This window comes from Bombyx mandarina, chromosome 11 (assembly GCF_030267445.1).
Source record: "Bombyx mandarina strain Sakado chromosome 11, ASM3026744v2".
Taxonomy (NCBI): domain Eukaryota; kingdom Metazoa; phylum Arthropoda; class Insecta; order Lepidoptera; family Bombycidae; genus Bombyx; species Bombyx mandarina.
The window spans coordinates 18173634-18198820 of record NC_143218.1 but is presented as its reverse complement, the minus strand read 5'-3'; the positions used below and the strand labels follow the sequence as shown (position 1 = coordinate 18198820).

The following is a 25187-nucleotide window of genomic DNA, read 5'->3' as shown; positions in this document are numbered from 1 at the left end:
CCATTCACCTCGACACATGCGGTCTCAGTTATGGAAATCTTAATTTTTTTTATATATAATAATAACGCTATTTCGAACCGTATTTAGGGCAATTTCAATCTATAAACTCTTCATAAGGTAAAAATCTCAAAAATCCTTAATAAAAAAAATAAAGTTTCACCTTAAGCTATCAGAAAAAAAAAGATAGGTACTGGGAAACCGATGTTAACAGTTAAACTCGCTCCGATGACGTCGTCCGTAATTTTTTATAAGAAAACGCGCGTTTATGTCAACAGTACAATGGGCGTACAGCTTAAGCAAGCTGATCGAAAAATCGCGGTTGCTCCTACAATTAATTGTGATGCACAAAAAGAGACTAAGAACACCCTCATTGGGGACATGTCTTTAGGAAATGCTTCAGCGTAAGCCGATTAGCTTCGACGCCGTTATCTCATTGACTCAACGAATTCGACGAAGCGACGCAAAAACAAGCTCTAATCATCGATCGATAAAGCAAAAAAGAAAAGTGAATTTCATTTTGAATAATTTCGGAACAGGAAAACGAGGCGTGTTTGATACTTACTTTGTTTATAACAAAGCGAAGGGAGTTCGATCTGAAACCAAAAGAAAAAATTATTGATATTTTTAATTACTAAAATGCAATTTTAACACAACACATAAAACTTGACTATTGATTGGCGAAATTCGTGCCTATAATGCGTGATTACGGGTTATACGACCTGAACCCTTGTCTACATAAATAGTCAAGCAAATGAATCCGCATGGTGAGCAGAGACTATCGCTTATAATGTCAGCCATGACGCTGTCCAATGCCGATAGCTCCATTCAAATCGCCATTGAAGAGGGACATGCGGAAGAAAGTTCATTACAGGGCCGGTTGGTATGTGCAAAGGTGATTTCCGGAACTATGCTACGGATGAACGCCCCGGTTTCAAATAGTCAAGATGAATAGCGAGTTTGGGGATGGTAAAAAGGAAACGTCGGGATCGTCTCGAAACAACTTCTCGAGATTTTCAATAACGCTTTTTAATGTATCGCGTCAAGAATCAGCAGTCCTACCCACCGTTCCTAGTTTCCGGGAATGTATCTGTTACGAGCGGTGTTGTAAAATAAAAAAATTCACAGACTAAAACGTGATTAACGCAATAAAATTTTATAATGCCATCGAAACTTGATAATGGCATCGAAGACGGCGATCCTTTTATGTTTTCGAGTTGCTAGACTAAAATATTACAAAAAAAAAACCATACACACGAACAAAGACCGCGCGATCAATGGCACCGGAGGTCGATTACGCGTGCCGATACTTGTGTATGATAGATCTAGACTATAGTTCTCGTAATAGGGTACAATTTTTGTTTGGGTGTCATCATTTCGTTCAGTTGAATGATCAACAAACGATTTTAAGAACTTTTTTTAACAATCACGCCTCGTTAACTGGTCCCGTGATAAGTTCGTAAAGAACTTGTGTTACAGGTACCAGATAACGGAAATAAATGTAAGATATTTATTATACACATACATATATTTAATATACATCCATAACCCTGGAAAAGACATTTATATATATCATACAAATATCTTCCCTTTGTGGGATTCGAACCCGCGACCCCCTTGTGTAGTGAACATGTCACTTACCACTACACCAGACGGCCGTTTACGTAACTAAATAAAGCTGACGTAATTCGTTTGGAATCTCTCGTCTAAAGAGGGGCTTCGGATCTTTCTGTGATTTGTACCGGCGTAGGTATCGTTTGCTTTGTGAAATTGAGATGATTCCGTCTTCTCTTTTCAACCATCGCACCGCCTGCCACCGGAGCCACGCTACCTGGGACGACTGCTTAAAAAAAACCTCAACGCGAACACTCACTCGTCGGTCCCGTTTGATTGAATTTCCTCGTTCAATTTATTAAAATAGCCTATTAAAAAATACAGTCCGTTCATTTCGTTCCGCCACAAAACAAGCGAGAGGCGCTAACGGAAACCAAAATTTAATTTTAACTTTTTTTTTATTCATTATCTGTACTATATACTGCACAGACTAACTTAAGTACGTCAATTCCTGTAGCATTAAAAAAATAATGGTATTTACGTATGACATAACGTTTAAGAAATGATCTCCTATCAATGAGAAGTTTGGTATCATCAGGTTAGAGCCCCGTGAGTTTACCTACTCATTCAGTTATGCTCGCATAACCCTCTGAGGTTACCAGCTTAGATAGAGAAAAAAAGGGAAGTTTCTAAAGGATAACAGTCAAAATATATTATTGGTATTGTAAAAAAAAATTCATTTATCTAGTTTCTATAGTTAACGTTCCAAAAATCTTTTTAGTACACATACAAAAAAAAACAATACCTACTAGCTGAGTCATATATTTGCTCTTCTACATGTCAATAACCCTCAAGCCCGAGAGAAAGAGATAAAATAGGGTCGAAACTATGATGATTAGTAATACGGCGCTCATTAATGATAGTGACAAAACAGAAGACCAATGTGTTACAACAAAAGAAAACAGTATTGGAAATGTCACTATATGAATAATACGCTGATAACATTTCAGCATCTGAATTCATAGCAGTTCAATCACGATCTCAAGAAATCATAAAGTCAGATTAAATGAATTTAAAGGTAAGATCGAGATAAACCAGAAAAGCTTTTTTAAGTCAACACTTTTTTCCTAACTAAGCTGATGGTCTAGAGATTATGTCAGCATCACCGGGCTCGTAGGTGAGTTCACGGGGCTCAAACCTGACGATGTTGCTAACACGAATCCTAGCAAGAGCCGTGCTTCGCAGAATCTACCACCGGATCAGAAACGCGACCCACTGAGAAGATCCGGCGAGAAACTCAGTGGGCTGTGTCTGTGGGTTAATTTACTCGCCGAGCCCTTCGTCGCAAGCGACGGGTTCGACGAGACGGCAAGTCTACACGTTGCCACCTCAAAGCCAAAGCTATTTACCAAACAAAAAAGATAACATGCAAAATAGACAGGAAAAACACGATTACAAAATAAATAAATACAAAAAAATATAATATATCCATTAACAACAATTTTTTAAAATGCACATACATTAAAAACAAAAATTCTACTCGAATTCGTACGAAAACGTGCAACTATTAATAGTTCGTTGAACTCTGCAATGGGTGCGATTATTAAATAATTACATATAACAAACATTTACACAAAACGTAGATCAAGCGGTTAAGACGATTTATTACGACCAACTAATATACGCTTTGTAATTGTATTACATCTTTGTCTGCTATCGGTACCGGAGTTCGTTAACACAGTTCTTACGGAATTGCTTTGAACCTGTGACCCTCGCTTCCGCGGCCCATCGATTATGGTGCCGTTGATTATGACGTCGTCACTTTCATTATCAATTCTTAAAAACTATGGCATATCTATGATGGGTTAAACACACTTCGTTTTAGTAAACACTAGCTTTTGCTCGCGACTTCGTCCGCGTTGAATAGTTAACTATAAATAGTAGTAAAGTTAATTTTCAACCGTTTCCGCAGCGCACGCAGCGGAACCTCTCAAAAGGGAAAAATACCCCGATTTTGAAACATTCTTTATTGGTGTTCCGCTTGCATTGGTGTTACCGCAATGTTGTATAGCCTATAATAGCCTTCCTCAATAAATGAGCTATCTGACACTGAAAGAATTTTTCAAATCTGACCAGTAGTTCATGAGATTGGCGCGTTCAAACAAACAAACTAGGTATTCAGCTTTATAATATTAGTATAGATTTCGATATGCCGAGGTCGTCCGTCTTATTTCTGTCGGTACACGCAATTTTGCATTCCGTCTTGACGTGGAAGAGGGATAGCAACACAAAACGAAAAGAGATATCATCAAACGTTCGGCCATCGTTAAACATGCTCATTATCAACCAAAAATATTTTATCAAACATGAATGAGTTTTGTACCGAAATATGCACTAAGAGCAACCAACCTTTGAACCATGAGTCATACTACAAACGACTGCCCACCAGCGGATGCCGGCCCGCTTCCAAGAAAGGTCTCAGGCGTACCAGATGTAGGCAGTTATGAATCATCCGCTCAATTCGAATAGTAAAACCGGTGATGCCGCGATAAAATACATGAAGCGATGTATTTCAACTAAAACTTTTGCGTTTTCTACGTTAGGGAGATTGCAGTGCCTAGTGACAGCGTTATGTTTTAAGGCGAACGTTAGTTTGATTTTGTTTGGAATACATTGCTCCGAGTATATGGGGCATCGATTATGAATATCCGGCTTTGACGTCCTCAAACTCCGAATGTTCACGATTGACTTCCACGGTGAAGGAATAACATCATGTAACAAAAATCAAACCCGCACAATTATAATTGCGTAATTACTGGTGGTAGGACCGCTTGTGAGTGCGCGCGGGTAGGTACCACCACCCTGCCTATTTCTGCGGTGAAGCAGCAATGCGTTTCGGTTTGAAGGGTGGGGCAGCCGTTGTGACTATACTGAGACCTTAGAACTATATCTCAAGGTGGGTGGCGCATTTACGTCGTAGATGTCTATGGGCTCCAGTAACCACTTAACACCAGGTGGGTTGTGAGCTCGTCCACCGACCTAAGCAATAAAAAAAAATCATCCGTCTATAATTATGGGTTCGTACATTGCATCCTATTTTGAACACAATTATTATTACAATGCAAGGGGAATTTCAACCTAGTCTCTGAAGGTATGCCACGCTATTCGCCTTGCATCGTCAGCTTCAGTTACCAGATTACAATAGCTGAGATTTTATCTCTGATGAATGCACACAGACGCAACTCAGACAAAAAAAAAATAGTGTCTGACACCAGTGAAACTATAATATCGCAAGAAAGAACATTTATATTATAATCAAAACCGATTTAATACGATAGCTTCGTTGTTTTCGGTATAAAAATTCCAACAGTCAGATTTAACAAAATGATACGTAAAATTTTATTGTTGTCACGGAGAATTGTTAACCCATTAAAACAATAAACGTATGGTTCCATCGGAAATAGTAATAAAAACGTCACGCGAACAACACCATTGAAATCGATTTTTGGAATTCATTTATTAACGTTAAAAATTTTCAAGCATCCAAACTCAAATGGATATATGTTATGAAAGGAAGCAAGCAATTTATCGTTTTTGACCCATAATCTGTACAACAAATGATTGTATTGAGTGTAGGTATTACTTTTACTGGTAGTTGGACCTCTTGTGAGTCCGCATGGGTGGTAGGTACCACCACCACCTTGCCTATTTCTGCCGTGAAGCAGTAATACGTTTCGGTTTGAAGGGTGGGGCAGCCGTTGCATTGTTAAAACTGAGACCTGAGAACTCATATCTCAAGATAGGTGGCGGCATTTAGGTTTTAGCTGTCTATGGGTTCCGGTAACCACAACAACAAATGGGCCATGAGCTCGTACACCCACTTAAGCAATAAATAAATAAAAAATAGCGCGCAATATTATCGTTGTAATACCCGAAAAACAACAAAGTGATTTTCCACACGATGCTAAGTTGTTTCGTGAACGCAACTATGAGAAAAGTCCATACAAGGTCTCACGGTAGTGGTCTATTAACTAAATTCAGAGAGTTAAGTGCCTAATAAAATTCAGATGTTCACTCAGGACCGGAGACGACCTTGTCTACTATTTGGGAGTCCGTAATTACTAAGGCATCAGTGAATCAGACGCCTACATTGCAATTCGATTTGTCACCGTATCCACAACAACATACGTAAAGATGTAGACGCATTTTTGTTACATTACGTTACCACGCTTGATACGTGGCCTGCGAAAAGTTTTCCTTATTGCTTAGTTGTATAAAAATGTTTTTCAAAATCAAAATTTTCGAGATGTTCTCGAGGTATTTCTACATCTTGTTATCATAGTCTATTGCGCTAGCTCGCGGTGCGACTCTGGAAATAATTTCAAGAAAATTCCAGAAAGCTCTGGAATTATCTCGGTATTTTCACCACGTGCTTCTCTTAACCAGGTCTGAAAAGTTCTAGCCATATAGTAGACGAATTTACGCCACACCTGGTGTTAAGTAGATATCTGATTTCACAAACATCTCGGCGCGAATACTGCCATCTATCTACCTTGATATAAGGTTGAAATCTAATAGAAAAATATAAATATTTAATACAACCTTTTACAGCCCAAATAGACTGTTTTGTGACACCATATCAGCAAACCTACTGTGCTTCTACCAGCGCCAATATCCGTAAATAGATCCTCTCGATCCACTATCGGTGCTCTTAGGTACTACGAGCACCGGTCATCGTTCAAGCAACGGATTCGACGAGTAAACTAACCCACAGACACAGCCCACTGAGTTTCTCGTCGGATCTCAGTGGGTCACGATTCCGATTCGGTGGTAGATTCTGCGAAGCACTGCTCTTACTGGGGCTAGTGTTAGCAAATTCTCTCAGGTCGAGACCGTGAGCTCACCTACACGTCCGGGCGTAGCTGAAATAGCCTCTTAGGCTACCAGCGAATAGATAGGAGAGAAAAAAAAGTATAGTCAGCTTGAGAGTTTGGTCGTAAGCTGATCAGCCTAACTTCGTGGTCAACAAAAACAAAATGCTCGATCGGGACAAACGAGCGAATAAAACATTTAATTACAGAAAAAACATTGTCATCAAACATATTTGTTCTGTGAATTTTCACTTACATACAAACGCGTAACGCGAGGAGTACATGACCGAACCGGGTTCATTGCCAAAACTAATACTTAGCACGTTGAATACGTAAGAACATCGCAGACACGGTTCAGTGACACTGTGACGAACTTGTGATAAACTGTCCGTAGATTTTCCTATGTCAACGGCTAAACTCAAGGCCTTCGCTGTTACGATAGAAAAATTTACAAATAGTTTTCCGCTTGACAAAAACGCAAAAGAATAGACGAACACTAATCTGTGCGTGAACATAAATTACATATTAATACATTAGTCTATATTTATAAAAATGAATTGCTGTTCGTTAGTCTCGCTACAACTCGAGAACGGCTGGACCGATTTTGGTCTTGAATTATTTGTGGAAGTCCAGAGAAGGTTTAAAAGGGAGATAAATATGAAAATGCTCGGAATTAAATAAATATAACAATTTTGTTTTTCCTTTGATGAGTCCCCCGTCGGACGGATTCCTTATGTTTGTCTTAAATTTATTTTATACAAAAGTTTAGGTCTTTTATTTATCGATTGAGGCACTACGAAGTCTGCCGGGTCAGCTAGTTAGTTAATATATTTATCTATCGAGAAACTTGGTGTTCAGGGTAGGGTCAATGGTAAAAGATCTCGTGGACGAAGCCCCATTCGTTGGACTGATTAAGTGAAAATCCTTACCAAAACCCCACATAATGACTGCGTGCGCCAAGCCTTAGTTCGCGAACTATGGAGAACAGCTGTCAAGGCTTTATAAGCAAGGATTCCACGCGACCACGACTGCCAAGAGTTACCGGCTATGATGATGTTGATGAATATATTTACAGATACACTAATCTTAATTTGAAGATTTTAAGAATCTTACTAACTTTACGATACGCCCATAACAACTGTGACATGAACCAAGTTTTGGAATTAGTAAAATCCGCTTATATTACCAAACAGATTTCAATATACAAAGTAAAATAAACTACCTATTAACCTTCATTAACATAATACGAAAGGGAAAACCCAGTAACATTTCGTAACATTTTCCATCTTGATACTGGCAGTGTGACGTCATATTTTATATATCTCTCGCGTTAAATCAATGAACGTATGTTATGATGATCGTAAAAAAGGATCAAAAACCAAGAATACCCAATACTCATTACGATTCAATGGCATTTACTGTCGGTACATCAAATCTAAATAGTTTTTACGATACAACCTATAAAATCGTACGGTTTCCTGAGGGTCGTTACGTATCGATCACAATCGCTTGCCAAATACGTAATATAAAAATCGAACCGATGAAGGAATTAATTATTCGTCATGTGCCGTTGTGGCTCATTTGACAAATATCGATCAATTACTATTTATTACACGTCATTTCGGATCCTCCCGATCCACTAACGGTGCTTTTAGGTACCTCAAGCACCGGCCATTGTTCTCGTCGAACCCTTCGCTTGCGACGAAGGGCTCGGTGAGTAAATTAACCCACAGACACAGCGCACTGAGTTTCTCGCCGGATCTTCTCAGTGGGTCGCGTTTCCGATCCGGTTGTAGATTCTGCGAAGCAACTGCTCTTGCTAGGGTTAGTGTTAGCAACGTCGTCAGTTTTCAGCCCCGTAAGCTCACCGAATAGTTTGGTAGAATCTAGAATAAACCCCTCGAGGTTATTAGAATAGGTAGAAACAAAAAAAATACTATTTTGGTGGCTTGGGTAATTTTAATTCTTATGCATCCCACTTTTAAGCATACAATTGGCTGTTGTAATGCCCTTAGTACTTAATACATCTTGTCGCGAGGTGGGGAGCGGCTGTTTTCTCTATGGATTCCGGTAAATGCAACACCACGCTGTTACCCATTATGCACGAAAATGTCAACGACCAGACGACGTAACGCGCAGTGATTGAAGATACATTTTAAACAGATTTCGCGGTAAGTGATAAAAATTTTGCGTGCACAATACCTTCCAAATATGAATTGTTTCGTTAGTCGGAATACGAGTTCGATTATCGCGCAGATAATCTTCTATATTTATGTCAGACACATTTTTAACTTAAATGAAATAAGTTTACAACCGATATTTAGTAGTACCGAGCAATGAGACTATTCCAGTGTTCGAATCCCTTTTTTTTTCCTAAGCTAACAGCCTTGAGAGGCTATGTCAGCGTAACCGGGCGAGTAGGTGAGGTCACGGGACTCAAACCGGAAGTATTGCTAGCACGGGCCCTAGCAAGAGCAGTGCTACGCAGAATCTGCCACCGGATCGGAAACGTGACCCACTGAGAAGATGCGGCGACAAACTCAGTGGGCATTCGAATCCCGCAGGCAGGTACCAATACCAGATACTTTCAAAAACGTTCACGAACGACTTACACGATAAAGGAATAAATAACATTGTGTAATATAAATGCGAAAAAATTATAATTTACGTAATTACTGGTGGCAGGACGTCTTGTTAGTCCACACGGGTAGGTACCGCCACCCTGCCTATTTCTGCCGTGAATCTGCAATAATACATTTCGGTTTGACGGGGGGGAACGGTTGTACTACATAACTGGTACCAAAAATGTCTCAAGGTGGGTGACGGCATTCACGTTGTTGTCTATGGGCACCGGTAACCACTTAATACCAGGTGAATCGTGAGTTCGTCCACCCGTCTAAGCTATTAAAAATCCAAAAAAATATTAAGAAAGTATTTTTGCTTGATAAAAAATCGTTACCATCGCTCGAGGTAATGGTAGGAGCACATTCATGCTACCTATCTGACTCTTACTAGCCTCGTTTGAAAAATATATAAGCGCTTGAGGTCGGTTGGTTCTCATTCAAGTTCTCAGTTCATCTATATATATAAAAATGAATTGCTGTTAACTCGAGAACGGCTGGACCGATTGGGCTAATTTCAATTTTGGTCTTGAATTATTTGTGGAAGTCCAGGGAAGGTTTAAAAGGTGAGAAAATATAAAAAAGCTCGGAATTATATAAAAACAAACAATTTTGTTTTTCCTTTGATGTGTCCCCCGTCGAACGGATTCCTTTTGCTTGGTTTAAGTTTATTTTACACAAAAGTTGAGGTCTTTTATTTATCGATTGAGGCACTACGAAGTCTGCCGGGTCAGCTAGTCATTTATAAAAAAAAACCACCCGATATCAGCATAGTCGAATTCATCGGGCGTCTTCCCAATTAGATCCCGAACTGACAGCACAGTCGGTTTCCCGCATTGAGCTCTCAACAAACTAACAATACAATAACGCGTTGCTCAAAATGACGCAACACTTACCATATTGCGTAATTCCGTACTCATGCGAGATATCGCCGGTGCCTATTCAGGGGGATTCGTTTCCCGGTCATTGTCCACGGCTAGCTCCATCCCGGAGCACTGTCCGTGTGTACTAGCGTCCGGAATGAACGATGTCGCAACCACACCTGAACTAATAATAAGGCATTCCGCGCCGAAACCGCCCGAAACCCCTCTATGTCGTTTCCTCTCATTTCTACTAGCATACGAGTTGAATATTAATGACACGTCTGCTGAGTCGTTGAGCACGTGTTCGGTAAAGTTCAAGGGCGTGCAGTCAGTCGGTCGTTAAACTAAGGTTTTTGCGCGTTTTAGTTACAGAGCTTATACGATTGATGTCTGAAACGCGAGTGAATGACAATGCGCGTGGTCGCCTCTCCTGGTTGCCAACAAACAAACATATACTTCTTTAATACGTATTGTGTAGTATATAAATAAATAAACGACGTAGTGCGTCGTCGGGTCATGTGAATAGCCGCCGCAGATGTTTCCGGAATCTTCGCGGTGCGAAGAAATGACGCGGCAATTATTTTAAGTTTTAAGCTTATACAATTAAAAATTAAGGTATTTTTGGACGAACGGATAAAACCCCTATTACTTGTATCAAGTGATCTGACATTTTTTCAGCGGGTCGCGTTTCCGATTCGGTGGTAAATTCTGCGAAGCACTGCTCTTGCTAGGGCTAGTGTTAGCAGCGTTTTTTTTTATTGCTTTGATGGGTGGACGAGCTCACAGATAACCTGGTGTTAAGTGATTACTGGAGCCAATAGACATCTACAACGTAAATGCGCCACCCACCTAGTTCTAAGATCTCAGTATAGTTACAACGCCTGCCCAACCCTTCAAACCGAAGCGCATTACTGCTTCACGGCAAAAATTGGTAGGGCGGTGGTACCTACCCGCGCGGACTCACAAGAGGTCATACCACCAGTAAGCCAGTCATGAGATATCTGTTCATCTGCAGCAAAAACACTTCGTCCAAAAACAAAACACAAGAAGACGTGTACCATCATTTAATATTACACTGCGTTCTAGAATTGCTTTAATTTTCAATGAAACATATCATTTCTTTGACAAAAAAAAAACTGCACCAATCTCTCTATCTGCGACGATGACCACAACAACCTCGCCGCTTACATTAGCCGACGAAAAAGAAAGTAGGAAAACACTCGCTCCATAAATCTATATAAAACGCTTAATCCATTCCGTACGTCACCATGAAAAGCCATTACTCATTCGAGTAAAGGACAATGTGGCCCGAACTCCCTTGAACCCAGACCGATCGATGCGGCACTCGTACGCGCTATGCTATTTATAATTTCGTATCGATTCCAACGTAAGTTGAATTATTGCTTTCACTGTCAAGGACAGTGTTATAGTCGCGTCTAGTTTCGACGTATTATTATCAAGGACGTACAGCGCGGGTTATGTGCGTTGTAGTCTAGACGGTCGCGTGTCATGTTTAAATAGTGAATAGACGTCCGTGGCGACGACTGTCCGCATGCATACGAATGCTTCGAATGAAATTTTAATAGATATTAATAAACGTAATTATTAAAGTGAATACTCCTTTAGAAAAATTACGATTTAAAAAAAACCTCAATGAAACGGAAATGACACTCGAAAGGCGACACTAAAAAGAGACAAACATGTAGAATTTATCATCAAAGAATGAGATAGAAATTTTAATAAGTCTGAAATGAATTCAGATTAGGAGGAATCTTTTCGAAGGCATAATTAAATATTTTTTTAATACGTATAAAAAATAAAATAAAAAGTTCATTAAAACACGTAGTTTTTTCTGAATTATGCTATGGTAAATGCGAAAATCGAATTTCTTGCTCTAAAAGTCCGCCCTTATAACCGGTAGCACAATAGCACTATCCAAACGACATCTCCACGCGATCATACATCAAAGGGCCTTTTAAATGTTTAGCGACGATAAAAACATAATAGTGTCATCGTTTTACGAAGCGATAACATCGCGAGCTTGAAACTGGAATCGACGTTCGTCGCAAGAACGTACTATGAAATTATAATAATACGCGTTTTTAATGCAAGCAACTGTTCGTTTAGAGCTGATAATTCTATGTCTGTGTATGCGTGCGCGATTACGGATTCTGTGCTAAGGTTGTCAGGTGCTTAGATAAGACCGATGAATATTATTATAGTATTAATGAAAACACTTGGAAAAACCAGGATATCAAGTATCCGAAGGCACAACCTAAGCCTATAAATCCACCGAGCTGAACGCGAAAACCTTATGAATATTAGTAGAAATAGAACGGCGGTACTATTTTTAAAATTCGGCCTCCTTGAACTATCCAAATGTTACAGCGTCGAGTTGCCAGCCTGCATGTTCAGCTGCACGATGTCGGTCTAGGAAACCATCAGCGCATCTCATCTCGGGGGTGGCGTAAAAATCGCCCAAGGAATTAGCAGTCGTCGTGGCCTAAAGGATAAGGACGTTCGGTGCATTCGTGGTGAGCGATGCACCGGGCATTCGTGGTGAGCGATGCACCGGGCATTCGTGGTGAGCGATGCACCGGTGTTCGCATCTCAGGCGGGTACCAATTTTTCTAATGAAATACGTACTCAACAAATGTTCACGATTGACTTCCACGGTGAAGGAATATCATCATGTAATAATAATTAAATCCGCAAAATTATAGTTTTCGTAATTACTGGTGGTAGGACCTCTTGTGAGTCCGCGCCTATTTTGCCGTGAAGCAGTAACGCGTTTCGGTTTGAAGGGCGGGGCAGCCGTTGTAACTATACTGAGACCTTATAACTGATATCTCAAGGTTTATGGCGCATTTACGTCGTAGATGTGTAAGGGTATCCAGTAACCACTTAACACCGGGTAGGGCTGTGAGCTCGTCCACCCATCTAAGCAATAAAAAAAAAGAAATTTCAGCAGCGTTCTCGAAATATTATCTCAACCTACTGCGATCGTGAACTTGCATTTAACGGTGAAAGGAGGTACTGTAAGCCCGCATGGATATGTATCCTATATCTTACTCCATCCTGTATTTATGTATTTCTGTCGCGAAGCAACAACGCAATCGTGCTTGGAGAGCTGGAATGCTGTTATACTATACAATTAAGACTTAGACCCCATTCATTAAAGAAGGTGGCAGCATATGCACATGTCGTTTTGTCTGTGGTTTTCGGTAATCAATTAACACACCCGGTGGACAGTACAATTGTTCACCAATAAATTAAATAATAAATGGATGGGTACTTTTCTGGCGCAAAGTAATCATTGGACATGATTAAAAGGCTTATGGTAGCTGTCCACATCAGCTTTGGTGTAATGGTACAGTTAGGTATTAATATTAAATGGGGCGTAAGCTCATCAGAAATTCATGCCCATGAAATTTTTTTATAAAAAAGCTTGTATTGGTGTTAATATCTCCAAGATCCGAAATCATACAGTTACTTTACTAACTACTCCAAGTTCCATCTTCATAAACTGTTTAGTATACATTTGAATCGATGCCAAAACCTTGGTTAATTTGTACAGGCGATCATGACCCGATAAATAAAATTGTTTATCAAACTACGCTGTGTTTATTCACAATATTGCTTGGAAATATACACATGTATGCAATAAAGCAACAACCATACAAATTTGCATGTAGGTACCAATTCTTTCTACGTATATTTTTAACTAGCATAGGCGGTATTCTGCTATCGTCTTCTTGAGACATAAGATCTACTTTTTTATTCGCATATAAATGCGTAACATTATGCTATGAAAAGAAGCACTGAAATAATAACACAAAATATTTTTCGAAATTCCTTACGCGACGACATTACGGTACTTTTCGTGTAATTAATCAACGAAAAACTAATTACGAGGGTGAAATTTAAATTACCATTGTCTAGACGTTCAAGGGAAAATGGTACCTGAAGGACTGTGTTTACGCATCACAATTTAAATTCGTGTCCGCGGTGAATTTTTAAAGAAAATTATCCAAAGAAAATAGAATACTACTAATACTAATACTATAGGTAATACATTCGTGTATAATTAAAACTATTTTTACGGTTTAAGCTCGATTTTATTATTTTAACTAGCGACCCGGCCTCGCTTCGCTTCGGAAACTGTAATTTATTAATGACTTCTCCACTATTTAATGGATGTTATTATACATATAAACCTTCCTCTTCAATCACTCTATCTATTAAACAAAAACCGCATCAAAACCCGTTGCGTAGTTTTAAAGATTTAAGCATACATAAGGATATAGGGACAGAGAAAGCGACTTTGTTTTGTACTATGTAGTGATTTTATCATTTCCGACATTACGAATACTTTACAGATGTCACGGACGAATTAGGACTACGTCTCGTGAAAACGGAAGATAATGGACAATGGGATAGTGTAAGCAGACCAGCAAATAAGCGATTTGATTCGCAAGTATTGTTTGGATTTTGGAAATTGCGTTGGAATGACCGACCGACCGTGCGTGGGCTTTATACAAAAAATCACATATGCCTTAAAATTCAGATAAATAACATTACATCTATTACTTATTTTGACTGCACAAGTTCCTCAGCTTTTTCAGTTCCCTCGGTAAGGAGATCGGATTTCTTTTTTTTTGTGGATTGAACTTGAACTGAAAATAGGAAATGTGAATAGATTTTTCTTAAGATAACTGTTTCAGCTACACATTCATGTATTTGAGCGACAATTAAAGAATTACGAACGCAACTTTTCCTTTCTGCCTTCGAACACATCAAAGCAGACTATTCAGTAAACTATAAGCCACAGTACAGAACATGACAGTCGGTAAATTAAGAAAGGAGAGAAAAAGTATTGGTAAAATAAAAATTAGTTACGTCAAAAAAATGTAGGTTATGTTTTATCGTTAAAATCAAGTCGCATTGGTGATTTAAAAAACTCGCAGCATGATAGCGCACAGTGGCAGATACGACTTTTCGCTGTAGATTAAAAGACAATTTCTCAATCACTGGAACACTAGTACAAAAGGTTTATAAATTTTGTGGATTTTATTACCCGGTTATTCCTTCACCGCGGAAGTCGTTTGTAGATACGTCGTTCGCTTGTATTGGAGCGTAATTAATTAGAAAAAAAGTTAGTAAATGCTCCAGAATCCGAGCTACCGGTCTTACCTGTTAGGCGACGTACGGTTCTTTTAAGACGATTTCCTCAGTTTTTTTTTTAACCTGTGCTAGTAACCTCGAGGGATTATGCTAGATTCGCAGAACGAGTAGGTGAGCTCACAAGGCTTTAACCCGAGGACGTTGCTAACACTAGCCCTAGCAAGAGCAGTGCTTCGCAGAATCTACCACCGGATTAAAAACGCGACCCACTGAGAAGAATACAGCGAGAAACTCAGGTTTTCTCACGACATTAGCTTTTATAGCTTAAAATTACTTCGTCACACATAAAACAGATATCTCGGTGGTCGAATACACACCAATAAAAGGAACTTTAAACTTTATCTAAACAAACATAAGGTCCGGTATCAGGCCCGGGGTCGAGACGACTTTCAGACCGACGGACACCGGGTCGCCCTTGACCGTTGTCACAACAATCTACCCACGTTCCTCGCGCAAGCCATAAACCCGCTCATTATGCCACTCAAAATGTACGTAATGAGCTCTTTTGTATTCAATTATGACCTTTATGTAGGAGACCGTATAATGTACATCTACTTATTTCACGAGTAGCCATTCGGAGGCACGTATAGGGATGAGCTCATCTTTTGGGTGTCGATTGTTCGCGATATTCGTTCGTAAGTAAAGGTTTTATATTCGAAATTATAATGCCACTTTACGAACAAAAAAAAAGTATTATGAGTTACATTATGATTCCGCTAAATTATGAAAGTAATTTAGCCAGTTGTACGAGATTTTATTCAAAATAAAAAAAAATATAATATATTAATTATATCCGTAATTTGAAATTTATCGTAAAACTAAACATCAATTTGTGATACCAAAATCAAAATGGCAGCTGTTTATTTCGAACTATCGTAATTTAAAAGTTTGTTTTCATGAAAAATAAACACTGTGTGAGAAAGGAAAAAGGAGTTAATTAGTTTAGAGTTACCAATTAAACGCAATTCAAAATACAGAGTTAATGTTATCGAAAAAAAAAAAAAAAAAAAAAAACAAAAAAAAAACGCCCATCCCTAGAGAAGATAGACGGGCATCAAGTGCATAGATAATTATGTAACACTAGTACGTGCCACGCTCGACGGAAACGGACTTCCGTGACGTAATAGCGAAGTGTTTGATAAGTCGGAAGTTGACTAATGGTCAATTCCAATTACTTAACCGCAATCATGACCTCCCTTGTATTTGCACGTTTAGATAGATGAGTTGGGGTTATTAGCATGGAATGACAGTTGAGCAAATTGACTGCATTAAATGCAATTATTGCGGGTGCAACCTGTCCACTGTGAGTACTCTTTACATAACGTTGAAAATATCTGAGATGTTTAACACTGAACGTACCACAACGGGTCATATTACCCATTTTGAACTTTTGCATTTAAAAATACAAGTATCAACTTATTGCCTTTTCACATTTGACTTCATGACTTTTTTTACCAATTAATCTACAGTTATAATATTATACTATTATATTTAGTTTTTGTTTTGTTTTGTTTATATTAAGTAATACTTGTCGTATACCATTATCTACCCGCTATGGTAGAAATAGGTACCAGTAAGTGTTGGCATGATTAGTGTTAAACTATAGGATTCGCGCGATTATCTCGCTGCTAGATTTAATAATCGAGATTTTTTCGATTGTTCCGAATGCAGTGACTTACGATTAACGAGTCCTTTCTCTCGTACTTACTAGTTTTAATCGAGAGGAACTCGCTACTATAAGATTTCTGTTCCGTCGGGAAGTCGACTCCCGACCCAAATTCGAGATGTTGCAATCGTTATAGGTACGTGACCGTCTCCAACTCGTTTCATCTTTACAATGAAAGATAATCAATTAATCACAATCGAGTTGTTCTTACAATCGAATTATTCGATTTGAAAATCGTACAGTAAATACATTGAAAAGTTATAGTCGTAAGAAAAAACATCTTACCGATATGCCACAATGTTCCGTGCGTCACACGTTACAACATATCCATGCTACAATTTAATTTGGAATACAATTTTATGACCAGCCCTCTGTTTGAGAACAATCCTCGGGAAAGGACAGCCGGGATTGGCTAATCAGAAATTAGCGTCTGAATTAAGTTAAATGTAAGGACACTGCTACAAAGGACCGATAACGTAATAATGATAGATCGAGGAAATCAAAGTCGCATGAACGCACCAGCCATCCCCTGTTTACGAAATCCATTGCTGTGTGCAGTCCCATAGACTTATCCAGATTTTGTAGCATTTACAAGTATTATATTCATGACTTAACAATTACATCTACGCGCAAAAGCCTGCATAGTGATCGATTTCAAGCTGAAGTAAACATTGCTTACGATTTAACTGAGTTTCTGCTAAAAGTCGTTTTAGCCACAACAACATCTTCCCCGAAATAAAGATCACAGAAAATGACGACACCAAACAAATTTCAAACCGAATTAATTAGTAATTGAATAAAAAATTCGCCCCTTCGCCCTTTTATCGTCACAAAGGGGTCGTCGGCAGAATTCCGCCATTATCTTCTCCTATTACTACTAGCTTAGTTAATGGATGTCGTCGAGCCGGATGTACGAGCCGAGCGAAGACCGCCCGCTATGATTTTGCATTTGCTACTACTATATCAACAGGGCTGTACAAATTTAATAATAATTGTATTATCAAATTTGAACATTAGAACGGATCGGAAATATTACTGGTGGTAGGACCTCTTGTGAGTCCGCGTGTATAGGTACCACCGTCCTGCCTATTTCTGCCGTGAAGCAGAATGCGTTTCGGTCTGAAGGGTGGGGCAGCCGTTGTAACTATACTGAGATCTTAGAACTTATGTCTCAAGGTGGGTGGCACATTTATGTTGTAGTGTCTATGGGCTCCAGTAACCACTTAACACCAGGTGGGCTGTGAGCTCGTCCATCCAATAGTTTTAAGAAATTAATATCTATGTATTTAAATATTTAGATTAGATTTTGTTAAGAATATTTATCGCTTTATTAGTAACTGTCGCAGCCTTTTATTTCAATTCAGAAATTATTGAATCAATAAATTGAGGACGAATTTGGAATGTAAATATCATTTTACATCTTATGTGTATTCCAAAGTTTCGAACTATGAATATTATAATCCGAACAGAATCTGTTCTATAAATAGGTATTGTGTTCAAGGACACACAAACAGTTGAATATGTGATTTTTTTTATTAGTGATACATTAAGGAAGTCTTAAGTGGTTTCGTGGAAGATATGACGTAGACACTAGATTTTAGGATGCTGAGGAGGATGCAAGAAATTTCATAACACATTCTTAAAACACTCGTGTTCGTAAGGATAGCTTGACGGACAGACGCATCATTGAAATACGCGGGCGGTAGGTAACCTTAATCTTGTGGTATCCCAATCAATTAATCATATTTAGTTTTTCGTCAACATTTTTCACCAATAATGTGGGCGTTATACTTTTGAAATTGATAATAAATTTATTATGCTGTTGATATATATGTATGTGTGCAGTGAGTAGTTTTTTTTTTTATTGCTTAGATGGATGGACGGACTCACAGCCCACCTGGTGTTAAGTGGTTACTGGAGCCCATAGACATCTACAACGTAAATGTGCCACCCACCTCGAGGTATAAGTTCTAAGGTCTCAGTGTAGTTACAACGGCTACCCCACCCTTCGAACCGAAACGCATTACTGCTTCACGGCGGAAATAGGCGAGGTGGTGGTACCTACCCGTGCGGACTCCCAAGAGGTCCTACCACCAGTGGTTACGCAAATTATAATTTTGCCTGTTTGGTTTTTATTACACGATGTTATTCCTTCACCGTGGAAGTCAATCGTGAACATTTGTTGAGTACGTATTTCATTAGAAAAATTGGTACCCGCCTGAGATTCGAACACCGGTGCGTCGCTCAACACGAATGCACCGGACGTCTTATCCGTTAGGCCACGACGACTTAATTCAGCTTCTCAGGTAAAGGAGATCTAATCAAAACTAATATACCGAACTAAAATAAACCTCTCATATTACGTCGAGTAGCTTTTCACAACTTCCTTACTTTATTAATGGCTGCTTATAAGAAACTTTTTACTACTAACAGATACAAGAGTTTGAAATTTAATATTTTCTAAAACTTTAACATCTTTAAGAAACATAATAAAGTTTTACTTTTGTACATGAGTAGACGAGCTCATTGCTTATGGCATGATGACTATAGGCACTGAGACGTGTATGCACAGCCTTCTTTGAGACATGAAATTACTATAATAAATTATTATAATAATAAAAATCGAACCCGCAAAATTATAATTTGCGTAATTACTGGTAGGACCTCTTGTGAGTCCGTGCGGGTAGGAACCACCGTCCTGCCTATTTCTGCCATTAAGCAGAATGCGTTTCGGTCTGAAAGGTAGGGCAGCAGTTGTAACTATACTGAGATGTTAGAACTTATATCTCAAGGTGGGTGGCGCATTTACGTTGTAGATGTCTATGGGCTCCAGTAACCACTTAACACCAGGTGGGCTGTGAGCTCGTCCACCCAGCTAAGCAATAAAAAAAAAGCATTAAAACAACGATAATCATACCCTTCAAAACGAAAGGCGATTTCTTCGCCATAGAGAATCAACATTGGGGATTCATAGCATACCTTTGCCTTAGCTTATCAAGTACGATGTCTAAGGAGCCTTCAGCAGTATACAGTGGCTTGGCTGTGCAACTGACATTGCTGATGTACATAATCAAAGGTGAAGTTAATGACGGCTCGCAATCAGATGGGCTATGTCGACAATCTACCTTCGAAAACAATAAAAAAAAGGATATCTTTCCAAACTGCACCTAGCCAAGCTCAACACAAATACTTAATAATATGTTTCAAGATAGTTGTTTTTACGATAGACCTTTATTCCCTTCAAATGACCGGACCACGAAATAGTATTAATAGAAACGTGTCTACCCTCTGATGGGAAGATACACGGGAACGTAATGATTAAATACGTCAGAGCGCGCGTGCGCAGGATTTTGTTTTTTCGCTGTCTGAGACCGTAAAGTAGGAGCCGCAGCGTGTAACAAGCTCACTATCGTTTAGTTTTTTGTATGGATTAATTGGTTTTTTAGTGAGCCTAAAAAGCAATTTTATTTCGAGTAACTACGTAACTTTTTTTTTGCCTTCGGAAGCACATACGAACCAGAACCGTGACGCCATATATACATCGACGACTACATCGGTAATCAGAGGAACAACCATAGTACTGTGCGCCAAGAGAGTCAATTATTATAAAATCATGAACTACCTGTGTGCGTTTGTGCTCGCCACTCTTAACAATGCCCCAATCTATTTGGATTTGATTATCCGGAAGCCTTGAGTTAACCTTGTTAACATACCGCCGAAATTTGTATCCTTCAAATCGAAAAAAAAAAACATTTTTTCTAGATTTTGATAGGTTAATGTTGTAATCGGAGACACGAATTAGTATGGTCCGTATACCCATAAAGTATTTAATATGGCAACAATCTTGTATCAAAAGTCAACCTTGACGGCAGGCAACATTATAAGGAAGATTTTTGTTTCGTTAACACTTTTAATGACTAAATATCTATAACCTTTCGAATTATTGATATGTATCTACATTGTATTGTATATTTGTATATAATTAATAAAAGAACCACATAAAATTCCCATCTGGTAAGTGCATACTCAGATTGATTAAGAATAAATAATAGTTTAAAAAAACTAACAAAATACACTTTTATAGAAAATCCAACTAAAAAATTGAAAATAAAAAAATTTGAATTAAAAATAGTGTAAGAAAAAATGATTTTATTGTAAAAAAGCGTAGGGTGCATGGTATAAGTAGTTATAAATATTTTATGTACAGATTATTTTACAGTAGAAGGGTTATTTTGATAATATCCTGAATAGCACCCCACTATTTTTAATTCAAATTTACTAAATTTTATTTTCTATTTTTTTTTTAGTTGGATTTTATAAAAGCGTATTTTGTTAGTTTTTTTAAACTATTATTTATTTTTCTTTTTTTAGTTGAATTTCAATTTTTTTAATTTTGTTTTTTTTCAAAAATTTTTTTAAATATTGAATTGTCATCGGTTCTTAATAAGTATACCAAATTTCGAGTTAATCCAACGTTTTGAACGACGTTATAGTGCCTAGAAATCATACCACACAGATCATGAATGAGCGAGTGTGTCGTTTGATTTATGAATGAAACGGCTACAGTGTGTTTGTGGATCGACTCACGAGTCATCGAAAAATAAATCAACGGTATAATTGACCAAAGATTATCTTATTGGTGGGATAGTTTTACGAAATCCGATTTGCTATATGTTCGGAGTTTGAAAATTCGATCAGTCCTACGCTGATAATAGAGGCTACGAGATTTCCGAGAGGAAATATTCACGAGGATCAAATCCTGTTTTAATTATAAACTGTATATTATTCTAATCGCAGGTTTGATAGCTGACTATAACCATTCTCAAGGACTACGAAAATGTGACTCTGACGAAATTATACGCTGCAAATTCTTAAAACTATGTTAAAATATTCTACATTTGAAAATCGAAGTCTGTAGACATTAAGAGGTCCGGAAGAATAACTTCATATCTAAACGATAGCAAAACATTTCCACAGGTCATCCTAAAATGTTATATATAAAACCGCAATTATAATTAAATAGCCCTATTAAATCATGAATTAGAGAAGCTCATAATTTCGGGTCGCATAGACGGCAAGCGCGCCTGGGCAGAACACCGGCCATATGGTTAGATCTGGTTAAGGAAGCGGTTGGAGGTAGTACCTAGTCTACTACCGTAGTCTATGCGGTCCATTTCACCCATGATCGAATACATCACATTGCGATCCTGTGCAGTGAGGAAACGATGAAGAAGAATAAGATTAAATCTTTAAGCAAAACAAACCCAGCAGGATGAACATTACCGCGAAACATATCAATAACCTTTTAAAAAAATCTACACTAGCAATTTTAATGACCCTCTCAACACGCATTATGAGCACGACGTTCGCAATGAACAACTTGCACATAGAAAAGTGCATACAAAAAAAAACCACAATTATAAAATGAAAGGGTTTCCTCGACTCGGGATAAAAACGGGTGCCTTCACGGTCGCCGGTCACTTCCCTTCGCTCGCATCACGTGCTTTACGCCACGTACGTGTGTACCTACGGTTTTTACAACGACCACGTAACTATCCTAGCTGAGCATAATAGGACTTTAACAAGTTAAATAAATACAAACATGGAACATCAACATCACATTGTGGCTAAACTCAAAAACGTTACGATATTTTCGATACAGCCAGAAATGATGTTTGTGAAAATTGTAACAGAAAATCTGAGTATGTCCATTATTAATGCCGAGTCAGATTTGAATTAGGGGCGATATAAATGCATATTACTTATGCGTTTATATATTGTTTTACTATGAAAATAGCGCTGATAAAACATGGGTTAAATGATCAAGCCATACTAAGACTTATAGCCATTGTCGCAGTTCTCAGATTAACCACAAATTAGATTTCTACCCGAGCTATAAAATGTACAGAGAAAATGTGATATGTATTCAGGTCGATGCCTAACCTCAAATCAATGCGAAAACTTATCAAGGCAATCGCTGATTCGCGAGATAAACCCACCCGTAAAAACAGGATATCGACCGAAAAGGGCATCGGGTCCTTTCAAAAGTCCGTTCACCCAGTGCACGGGTGACGCAACCAATTGTCTTCCCGCGGGTTACGCAATAGGAAGCGACAATGGCGCATCGACGCCACGGAATTAGACCGACAACGGCCCGGCCCGATTTAGACATGTACCGGGACAAAAAGTATGGATGAACAGTCGCACCTAAACCAACCAGGGTGGCGATTACACCGTACTGGAATTTTTTGCCCAAGTTTCCTTCCTGCGAACGTTTGAAGTGTGTGCTCGTAGCTACGAATAATAAAACCGTAGGCTCGTAGTATCGAATTATCTTCATATATAGACCATGATTAGAAACAAAAACAATATTTCATTAAAAATTTGTTTTAAACCTCTGGACATACATCGTCTTGCCTCAGCTCTTTTTTATATTGTGGTATTTTAAACTATATTGACCCAGATAACATAACATCAACTCATCATACGAGACTTCTTGTCGAACCGTTCGTTTCGATATCGAGTAGAGGGAACTCGTTCTCGTCCCCGTCATCTGACTGCCGGAGTCCCGCAAGGCTCCGCACTCTCCCCGTTACTATTTAGTTTGTATATCAACGATATACCCCGGTCTCCGGAGACCCATCTAGCGCTCTTCGCCGATGACACGGCTATCTACTACTCGTGTAGGAAGATGTCGTTGCTTCATCGGCGACTCCAGATCGCAGTAACCACCATGGGACAGTGGTTCCGGAAGTGGCGAATAGACATCAACCCCACGAAAAGCACAGCGGTGCTATTCAAAAGGGGTCGCCCTCCGAATACCACTTCGAGCACCCCACTCCCCAATAGGCGCGTAAACACCTCCGCCGTTAGCCCCATCACTCTCTTTGACCAGCCCATACCGTGGGCCTCGAAGGTCAAATACCTAGGCGTCACCCTCGACAGAGGGATGACATTCCGTCCCCACGTAAAAACGGTACGCGATCGCGCCGCGTTTGTACTAGGACGACTCTACCCAATGCTTTGTAGACGAAGCAAACTGTCCCTCCGTAACAAGGTAACCCTCTACAAAACTTGCATACGCCCCGTCATGACGTATGCAAGCATAGTGTTCGCTCACGCGGCCCGCACCAACTTGAAACCCCTTCAGGTTATACAATTCCGATTCTGCAGGATAGCCGTCGGAGCACCATGGTTCCAGAGGAACATGGACCTCCACGATGACCTGGAGCTCGACCCCGTCAGTAAGTATCTACAGTCGGCATCGCTGCGCTACTTTGAGAAGACGGCACGACATGAGAACCCTCTTGTCGTGGCCGCCGGAAACTACATACCCGATCCTGTAGACCGATTGGTAAACCGTCGACGTCGCCCAAAGCACGTCATCACGGATCCTCCTGATCCATTAACGGTGCTTTTAGGCAATACAAGCACCGGTCACCGTCCTCGTCGAACCCGTCGCTTGCGACGAAGGGCTCGACGAGCGAATTAACCCACAGACACAGCCCACTGAGTTTCTCGCCGGATCTTCTCAGTGGGTCGCGCTTCCGATCCGGTGGTAGATTCTGCGAAGCACTGCTCTTGCTAGGGCGGTGTTAGCAATTCTCCGGTTTGAGCCCCGCGAGCTCACCTACACAAGCTAGGGTACGCTGAAATAGCCTCTCAAGGCTATCAGCATAGGTAGGAAAACAAAATAACATCAATGATTCGTTGAATCATAATTTGAACTTATAACAATTCATGAGAAACGCAAAACCTAAATTGGACATGAATAAAACGCGAAAACGATCGATTCTGAAACTGAACGAGGTCACAGAAACACAAAGTAAACGATTTCCGTGCTGAATTAGGATATTCAAACTGAATTCTATTTACATTATAAACAAACCGTATTTTCTGTGAAAAATCAACAAAGACATTCAATTCAATGTATAATTAACTTGATAGGCGGTAACTTGATTACATTCTCGTCATTTAAATATCCTTAACTTGGCATTTTAGCTTAATTTTGGTATCTTGGTTGAAATTCCTATTTTATTTCCGAATATTTAATACTTCCAACCCAATTTTCTTCAAACGTATGTTCTTCAATGATTTTGTATTATATTGAGAATTATTTAATTGGGATACGTTTTCAAAGCTGGTATTTTTTATTAAATTTCAAAATTCACTAATGAACGCAATTAAAATATTTTTGTTGTTATTTCCATCACACCGATTATTCGTAGGCTACTACTAGGCGCAAGTTCTTTGATATTAAACACTCATATAGAGAATAGATGTAATTGCGTCTAACGGTGTAAATGCAGTTGCCGCTAAATAGCCGGATATATCTGGACACGCGACACCCCACACTGACATAGTAATAGTAGCCGACTCAATGTTGCTCCAAGGGGACACTTGACTTATATGGTGGGGAAAAGTTATACTC

General features: G+C 39.1%; 1 protein-coding gene across 2 annotated transcripts in view; it reads right to left on the bottom strand.

Moving 5' to 3' along the window:
• The window catches only part of LOC114243269 (mitochondrial cardiolipin hydrolase), a 169367-nt gene that overhangs the window by 37380 nt on the left and 106800 nt on the right, over positions 1-25187 (bottom strand). For both annotated transcript variants that reach the window (XR_016323812.1, XR_016323813.1), the window contains one exon: positions 563-593. The gene's annotated coding sequence lies outside the window, so the exon portion shown is untranslated. The remainder of the gene's footprint in view (positions 1-562; positions 594-25187) is intronic.